This window comes from Balaenoptera borealis (assembly GCF_965194805.1).
Source record: "Balaenoptera borealis genome assembly, chromosome: 13".
In the NCBI taxonomy this organism is placed as follows: Eukaryota; Metazoa; Chordata; class Mammalia; order Artiodactyla; family Balaenopteridae; genus Balaenoptera; species Balaenoptera borealis.
The window spans coordinates 53,639,682-53,649,879 of record NC_138870.1 but is presented as its reverse complement, the minus strand read 5'-3'; the positions used below and the strand labels follow the sequence as shown (position 1 = coordinate 53,649,879).

The window sequence follows — 10,198 nt, the reverse complement described above, 5'->3', positions numbered from 1 at the left end:
GGAACAGATATTTACATACCAATTTCACAGTAGCATTATTCATAACAACCAAGAGGTGGAAATAACCCAAATGTCCATTGATGGATGAGTGGATAAACAAAATGTGGTATGTACACACAATGAAATATTATTCAGCCTTATAAAGGAAGGAAATTCTAATATATGCTACAACAAGGATAAACCTTGAAGATGCTATGCTAAGTGAAGTTAAGTCAGACACAAAAAGCCACACATAAACACTGTATAATTCCACTCATATGAGGTACCTAGAGTAGTCAAATTCCTAGAGACAGAAAGTAGAATGGTGGTTGTCAGAAGCCAGAGGGAGGGAGGAGTTTAATGGGTAGAGTCTCAGTACAGCATGATAAGAAAAATTCTGGAGACGGATGGTGGTAACAGTTGCAAAACAATGTGAACGTATTTAATGCCACTGAACTGTACATTTAAAAATGATTAAAATGGTAAATTTTACATTGTGTCTATTTTACTGCAATAAAAAAAAGAATGGCAGAGGGGTGCTCTGTGAGATGCAAAGGAAGATTTCAGGAGAGAAAAGCAACAGGAATATAAAAAAGTGACACCAAGAAGACTAAATAAAATTATGTGAGGCAGGCATTCATAAACAAAAGCAAAACAGAATTGCTGGCATTCCTGAAGCAGAAGCAAATCAATGTCTCCCAAAGGCCAGACCACGATGGCTGTGAGCAGGACTCAGATGTTACCTGGCTGGCTGCTTAACAGGCTTGCAGCACGCATCCTACAGGAATCGCACTCTCGTGCAAATGACTCATTAACTCTCCTGAGTCCAGTTAGCGGGTCAAAATTTATGGTTGCTACAGATACTCTGATTAACGTGCATTCCCCCCTGGCTCTGAGTGTGGCAATACATGGTCTTTCACAGTTTTATGCTGCATGAAAAGATGGATCTTTTCTTCTCCTCAGAAAAGTCATCAGTGAGGAAAATCAGTATTTCATCTGGATTTCTTTTATGATGGCCTTTGTTTCCACGTTTCAGCATCTCATGTAATTAGGTAAAAGTGGCATTCATCCAATCTCGGTCACATGCTCAAAGCTCCCTAGGCTAATTTATGTTCTTTCCCTAGCATTGCAAGGTTCCCATGTCAGGATGCCAACTTCACAGCATGGGGGTTTGACACATCTATGTAAACGTGTGTGGAAAATTCACCACCAAACACAAAGTGAATTCAGAAAACGGCAAAAAGTTCTAATGGCCATTCCTCTGAAAATATCAGTTCTTCTGTGGCACTATTTGTAAAAGTGTTTGTCAGAAAACAAGTAAGATAACACAAGATGCAAATTTATCCTTACGTATAAAGACAGGGAAGGAAATTCCTTGATGGCCATATTTAGAAATGGCTTATGTAAGAGCAGGTACACAAATATTTCTGAGCTCCATAGCCCAACAAGCAGTAATCAAGGGGAATTTAACAGTTCCAGGGTATTTTTTAGGTTCGGTGCTAGGTTCTAATAATGTCAAGGTATCAATCAGTTGTGTGTAATAGTGTATGTGTGCGAATGAAAGGAAAAGAGAAAAACAGATGTTCTAGTACATTTAGATGGATCTTAGCTTAGCCTTGAGATGATTTACCAGCTGTTCTTCTAGGTAAGAAATGAACTGCTTGTAAATCTCTCTAATTAACCATTAATAGATTTGAATTCTGTGAATTAAGCCATTGTGCTCTTTCCTAGTTAACTAGCAACACTGTAGACATAAATATATAAATAATGTCTCTCCTGCTGCTGAATTACCATATTGAAGTTAGTAAAGAAACTGAGTCTTAGCCTAGGAAACCTTACCTGTTCAGTTCCAATACTAAGCCTATTAAACATTTTTAAGGAGAAAAGGAATCTTTGAGAAAATCATTATAAGGCATGAAACAGAAATTTATAGAGTTCAGAGAGAAAACTACCATGTATGGCAGTAAAGCCGAAAGAATTTTTAGCAACAAAAACATACACTGGAGTGCCAGGAAAAGAGTTCAAAAGATTTTTACATAAAACGATCAGATACGGGCAAACAGATTTATGTACCGAGAGGCTCATCATGGTATTTTTGTATAATTGCAAAATCCCTGGAAACAACCTAAATTTCTAAAACTAGGCGATTTGTTAAATAAAAACCATTATATGGACACTAAAAACTATGTTTTGAAAAATACTTAGTGATGTGGGAAAAATGTTAATAACATCATTAAATTTAAAAAGTTTAAAAAAGCAAATATGTTATAATTTTTAATAACAGATTTATTGAGATATAATTCACGTATTTGAAGTGTATAATTCAGTGGTCTTTAGTACACTCAGAATTGAGCAACCATAACGTCAGTCAATTATAGAACATTTTCATCATCTCTAAAAGAAATCTTACATTCACTAGCAGTCATTTGGTATGATACAGTTTTTATCGAAAGTATATAGTTATGGTATATCTACATAATGGAATATTATTTGACAAAAAAGTACTGACACATGCTACAACATGGATGAACCTTGAAAACATGCTAAATGAATTAATCCAGTCACAAAAGACCACATATTGTATAATTCCATTTATATGAAATGGCCAGAATAGGTAAATATAGAGAAAGTAGATTAGTGGTTGTCTAGGGCTGAGGTTGCTGGTGGTTATGAGTAAATGGGAAGTGTTTGCTAATTGGGATTTCTTTCTGGAGTCAGGAAAGTGTTCTAAAATTGATTGTGGTGATTTTCATAATCCTGTGAATATACTAAAACCACTGAATTGCAAACGTTAATGGATAAATTGTATGGTATGAGAATTGTGTCTCAATAAGCTGCTTTAAAAAGTACATAGGTATATATATATATATATATATATATATATATATATATATATATATATATATAAAAAAATCTGGGAAGGTATTAAAAAGGTTAATATTATCTTTGTGCAGAAGAATTATAGATGATTTGTTTTACTTATTTTCTAATTTTTCTATAGTAATCACATATTAGTTGCATATTAAACAATTATTTTTAAAAACTACTGATTGGCTATTTGATGATTTTAAGGAATTACTGTTATTTTTTTAAGGTATGAGAATAGTATTGTGGCTATGTTGTATAAAAAAAGAAAAGAACTGTCATTTCCCAGAGACACACACACAGATGAAATGATTGATGTCAGAGGGATGATACAAGGGGTATACTATACGTGGGACAAGACTGGCTACGAAATGGAAATTGTTAAAGCGGGGTGATTATTTATATTTATATTATTTATAAATAAATATATCTTTCTATATCCTTTTGTAGATGTTTGAAATTTTCTACAATAAATAAGTCAAAAAGAAGGTAGGTTACAAATAGGAGAGTACAGTTCCACTTTGTTTTTTGTTTTTTTTTAAAGTGGTAAAAACAGATTTTATTTAGAAGCTATTGCAATACGGGAAAAGAGACCTCAGTCTAGAACTGGGGTCAATTCCAAAGACAGCATGGGCAAGTGGGGATTTATACCACTTTGGCTTTTAAAAACAGTTGTGATCTAAATGTCCATGGACAGATGAATGGATAAAGAAGATGTGGTACATATACACAATGGAACACTACTCAACCATAAAAAAGAACGAAATAATGTCATTTGCAGCAACATGGATGCAACTAGAGATTATCATACTAAGTGAAGTAAGTCAGAAAGAGAAAGACAAATACCATAGGGTATCACTTATATGTGGAATCTAAAATATGACACAAATGAACCTATTTATGAAACAGAAACAAAATCAGGGACATAGATGATAGACTGGTGATTGCCAAGGGGGAGGGAGGTGGGAGAGGGTAGGAGTGGGAGTCTGGGATTAGGAGATGTAAACTGTTATATACAGAATGGATAAACAACAAGGTCCTACTGTATAGCACAGGCAACTATATTCAATATCCTGTGATAAACCATAATGGAAAAGAATATGAAAAAGAATGTATATATATGTATAACTTGAGTCACTTTGCTGTATAGCAGTAATTAACACAACAGTGTAATTCAACTATACTTCAATAAAAAAATAAATTAAAAAAACAGTTGTGTGTGTATATGAATATAAATGATCAGAATGCGTACACACTATTGATTCTCTTTGGGTAGTGGCATTATGGATGACAGTATTTTGTTCTATGTGCTTTTAAAATATTTTTCAAGTTTTCTACAATGACTACATGTTGGTTTGGTGATAGGTAAAAAATCCGCCCTCCTAAAAAAAAAAGTTTGCTTGTGTCCAAACAGTCCCCTAAATAATAACACATTATGATAACACATAATGAAGTGCAAATGTTTCCTCTGGGTTCACAGCCCCAAGGCAGTCAGGAAAAACCATGAATTGCTTGAGCAGGTCTACTAGAGCAAGTCACTTGGATCTATGCCCTAGGGAACCTCAGAGCCACAGTACACGGACATTTCAGAAGCTGCCCAGACTGTGTGGGTATGATCTGGAGCATTCACAAAACCATTCACAAAGTGGATGGTTTACAAAAAAAACAAAAACAAAAACCAAAAATCCTTGGGTGAGAAATGGAGATACTATCAAGCTTATTTCAAATTTAGATTGCCTTTGATGTCATCATCTAGATAAGTAATTTTTAAAAAGAAATTTATAGTGAATTGGGGATGAATAGTGCACATTAAAAAAACAAGAAAGAGAGAGAGAGAATGCTAAGACAAATTTCCTTTTACTACACTTGCAAGCAAGCTTCCAAAGAACGTGGTATTTAGGGGCATAAAAATGGAACAATAATAACTCACCACACACACACACACAAATCTTTCCCCAAACAATTCAAAAGTAGGTAAGCAAAAGGTAGTAGGTGTTCCAGAGACTTACTCAAACTCTTAGAAAAGATGAAAAGGGAAGTTTTTCTATACAATATAACTATCACATGAAATTACCTTAATAGGGAAAATCAAATCCAATTATGGTGATGCTAGAAGATGACATGGACAAAGCAATCGATCTCTATGAAACCTCTCTCTCTCTCTGCTAACATTTCTAAATCTTTTGCTTCTATCACATACTTAGATTGCATTTCTTTGTAAATATCTTATCTCCTCTAGTAGATTTTAAACCTCCTGAATGCAAAAATCAAGTCTTTGAATCCTGAGAAAGTTTTGCAACATTGTAGGCAATTAATCAATGGTCCAAATCATTAAAAATTTGTAATATCAATGAAAGGACATAATCATGAATGACATATTATACCATTTTCAAATAATTCATAGACAATCCAAGAAAAAACAGGTATATCATGGTCACATGGTAAGAGAAAATGCATGCCTAAAGATAAATCAATAATAGCCAGGAACCCCCTTTTAAATAGATTAGATGTTGGAAGAAAGGGGGTTGTTATATATAGTGCCAGTAAGTGTTCTTGAAAAACATCCCATTCTGCAAAATTATGCACTAAAAATAATAGGACTTATAATAATGTAGGGTTGGGACAGACTATTCAACATCTACTAAACTCTGTAATTAGAGCACTAACAAAAACATTAAAAATACTACTTAAATTACTAGCAAGTTAAATCTCTACTGGTGAGTGCACCTAGCATCCTTAGTGGCCTTAATCCCCAGAGACTCCTGCTTCTATGAGATGTCGGTCCTGGAGGGTATTCATTTCCACTAGATATTATTTTCATAAAAATTAGCCCAAGGATATTAACCCATTTTTTCATTAATCCATTGTTTAAATACAGGGGGAAATGTCTCTGCAGCTTCTTTATTTGCACCTGCAGCATTTCATATAAGGCACTCCTTGCATAAAAGAAAGATATCTCGAGAGTTTAGAAGGATGGGACTGGAGTCGGAAGACAACTGCTCAGACTGCCAGAGCACCCCGGTCACTGTTCCTCACTGGATGCTTAGAGGGCTAAATCAAGAGTGTTGGAGGAGGAACTGTAGAGCTGGGCTTCTTCCTGGACCTGGACTTACCTCTTCAATGGCTAGGTGGCTGACAGAGTCTTGGTGCTCCAGCCGGGTGTCAGGCCTGAGCCTCTGAGGTGGGAGAGCCGAGTTCAGGACATTGGGCCGCCAGAGACCTCCCGGTCCCACGTAATATCAAATGGCAAAAGCTCTCTGAGATCTCCAACTCAACACTAAGACCCAGCTCCACTCAACGACCAGCAAGCTACAGTGCTGGACACCCTAGGCCAAACAACTAGCAAGACAGGAACACAACCCCATCCATTAGCAGAGAGGCTGCCTAAAATCATAATAAGTTCACAGACACCTCCAAACACACCACCAGATGTGGTTCTGCCCACGAGAAAGACAAGAGCCAGCCTCATCCACCAGAACACAGGCACTAGTCCCCTCCACCAAGAAGCCTACACAACCCACTGAACCAACCTTACCCACTGGGGGCAGACACCAAAAACAACAGAAACTACAAACCTGCAGCCTGCAAAAAGAAGACCCCAAACACAGTAAGTTAAGCAAAATGAGAAGACAGAGAAACACACAGCAGATGAAGGAGCAAGGTAAAAACCCACCAGACCAAACAAATGAAGAGGAAATAGGCAGCCTACCTGGAAAGAATTCAGAGTAATGATAGTAAAGATGATCCAAAATCTTGGAAATAGAGTGGAGAAAATACAAGAAACGATTAACAAGGACCTAGAAGAACTAAAGAGCAAACAAGCAAACAAACAATGATGAACAATAAATGAAATTAAAATTCTCTAGAAGGAATCAATAGCAGAATAACTGAGGCAGAAGAATGGATAAGTGACCTGGAAGATAAAATAGTGGAAATAACCACTGCAGAGCAGAATAAAGAAAAAAGAATGAAAAGAATTGAGGACAGTCTCAGAGACCTCTGGGACAACATTAAATGCACCAACATTCAAATTATAGGGGTCCCAGAAGAAGAAGAGAAAAAGAAAGGGACTGAGAAAATATTTGAAGAGCTTATAGTTGAAAACTTCCCTAATATGGGAAAGGAAACAGTCAATTAAGTCCAGGAAGCAGAGAGAGTCCCATACAGGATAAATCCAAGGAGAAACATGCCAAGACACGTATTAATCAAGCTATCAAAAATTAAATACAGGGCTTCCCTGGTGGCACAGTGGTTGAGAATCCGCCTGCCAATGCAGGGGACACGGGTTCGAGCCCTGGTCCGGGAGGATCCCAATGCCGCGGAGCAACTAGGCCCGTGCGCCACAACTGCTGAGCCTGTGCTCTGGGGTCCGCAAGCCACAACTACTGAAGCCCGTGCGCCTAGAGCCCGTGCTCTGCAACGAGAGGCTACCGCAATGAGGGGCTTGTGCACTGCAATGAAGAGTAGCCCCTGCAGGCCGCAACTAGAGAAAGACCACGTGCAGCAACAAAGACACGATGCGGCCAAAAATAAATAAATTAATTAAAAAAATCAAATACAAAGAAAAAATATTAAAAGCAGCAAGGGAAAAGCAACAAGTAACATACAAGGGAATCTCCATAAGATTAACAGCTGATCTTTCAGCAGAAACTCTGCAAGCCAGAAGGGAGTGGCAGGACATATTTAAAGTGATGAAAGAGAAAAACTTACAACCAACATTACTCTACCCAGCAAGGATCTCATTCAGATTTGATGGGGAAATTAAAACCTTTACAGACAAGCAAAAGCTAAGAGAATTCAGCACCACCAAACCAGCTCTACAACAAATCCTAAAGGAACTTCTCTAGGCAGGAAACACAGATAAAGGAAAAGACAAACCCAAATAACAAACCCAAAATGATTAAGAAAATGGTAATAGGAACACACATATCGATAACTACCTTAACTGTAAATGGATTAAATGCTCCAACCGTAAGACACAGACTGGCTGAATGGATACAAAAACAAGACCCATATATATGCTGTCTACAAGAGACCCACTTCAGACCTAGGGACACATACCGACTGAAAGTGAGGGGATGGAAAAAAATATTCCATGCAAATGGAAATCACAAGAAAGTTGGAGTAGCACTTCTCATATCAGACAAAATAGACTTTAAAAATAAAGGCTATTAAAAGAGACAAAGAAGGACACTACATAATGATCAAGGGATCAATCCAAGAAGAAGATATAACAATTGTAAATATTTATGCACCCAAAATAGGAGCACCTCAATACTTAAGGCAAATGCTAACAGCCATAAAAGGGGAAATCGACAGTAACACAATCATAGTAGGGGACTTTAACACCCCACTTTCACCAATGGACAGATCATCCAAAATGAAAATAAATAGGAAACACAAGCTTTAAATGATACATTAAACAAGATGGACTTAATAGATATTTATAGGACATTCGATCCCAAAACAACACAATACTTTCTTCTCAAGTGCTCATGGAACATTCTCCAAGATAGACCATATCGTGGGTCACAAATCAAGCCTTGGTAAATTTAAGAAAATTGAAATCGTATGAAGTATCTTTTCTGACCTCAACGCTATGAGACTAGATATCACTTACAGGAAAAAATCTGTAAAAAATACAAACACATGGAGACTAAACAATATACTACTAAATAACCAAGAGATCAGTGAAGAAATCAAAGAGGAAATAAAAAAATACCTAGAAACAAATGACAATGAAAACACGACAACCCAAAACCTACAGGATGCAGCCAAAGCAGTTCTAAGAGGGAAGTTTATAGCAATACAATCCTACCTTAAGAAACAAGAAACATCTCAAATAAACAACCTAACCTTACACCTAAAGCAATTAGAGAAAGAAGAACAAAAAAACCCCAAAATTAGCAGAAGGAAAGAAATCATAAAGATCAGATCAGAAATAAATGAAAAAGAAATGAAGGAAATGATAGCAAAATCAATAAAACTAAAAGCTGGTTCTTTGAGAAGATAAACAAAATTGATAAACCATTAGCCAGACCCATCAAGAAAAAAAGGGAGAAGACTCAAATCAATAGAATTAGGAGAAGTAACAACTGACACTGCAGAAATACAAAGGATCATGAGAGATTACTACAAGCAACTATATGCCAATAAAATGGACAACCTGGAAGAAATGGACAAATTCTTAGATATGCACAACCTTCCGAGACTGAACCAGGAAGAAATAGAAAATATAAACAGACCAATCACAAGCACTGAAATTGAAACTGTGATTAAAAATCTTCCAGCAAACAAAAGCCCAGGACCAGATGGCTTCACAGGCAAGTTCTGTCAAACATTTAGAGAAGAGCTAACACCTATCCTTCTCAAACTCTTCCAAAATATAGCAGAGGGAGGAACACTCCCAAACTCATTCTATGAGGCCACCATCACCCTGATACCAAAACCAAAGATGTCACAAAAAAAAAAAACTACAGACCAATAACACTGATGAACATAGATGCAAAAATCCTCCACAAAATATTAGGAAACATAATCCAACAGCACATTAAAAGGAACATACACCATGATCAAGTGGGGTTTATCCCAGGAATGCAAGGATTCTTCAATATATGCAAATCAATCAATGTGATAAACCATATTAACAAACTGAAGGAGAAAAACCATATGATCATCTCAATAGATGCAGAAAAAGCTTTCAACAAAATTGAACACCCATTTATGATAAAAAACCCTCCAGAAAGTAGGCATAGAGGGAACCTACCTCAACATAATAAAGGCCATATATGACAAACCCATAGCTAACATCGTTCTCAATGGTGAAAAACTGAAACCATTTCCACTAAGATCAGGAACAAGACAAGGTTGCCCACTCTCACCACTATTATTCAACATAGTTTTCGAAGTTTTAGCCACAGCAATCAGAGAAGAAAAAGAAATAAAAGGAATCCAAATCGGAAAAGAAGTAAAACTGTCACTGTTTGCAGATGACATGATACTATACATAGAGAATCCCAAAGATGCTACCAGAAAACTACTAGAGCCAATCAATGAATTTGGTAAAGTAGTATGATATAAAATTAATGCACAGATATCTCTTGAATTCCTATACACTAATGATGAAAAATCTGAAAGAGAAAAAAGGAAACACTCCCATTTACCACTGCAACAAAAGGAATAAAATACCTAGGAATAAACCTACCTAAGGAGACAAAAGACCTGTACTCAGAGAATTATAAGACATTGATGAAAGAAATTAAAGATGATACCAACAGATGGAGAGATATACCATGTTCTTGGATTGGAAGAATCAACACTGTGAAAATGACTATACTACCCAAAGCAATCTACA

The 10,198-nt window shown here is 36.4% G+C and overlaps 1 protein-coding gene across 2 annotated transcripts in view; it reads right to left on the bottom strand.

Moving 5' to 3' along the window:
- The window catches only part of SRGAP1 (SLIT-ROBO Rho GTPase activating protein 1), a 274,797-nt gene that overhangs the window by 32,391 nt on the left and 232,208 nt on the right, over positions 1-10,198 (bottom strand). The gene's annotated exons all lie outside the window — the stretch shown is intronic.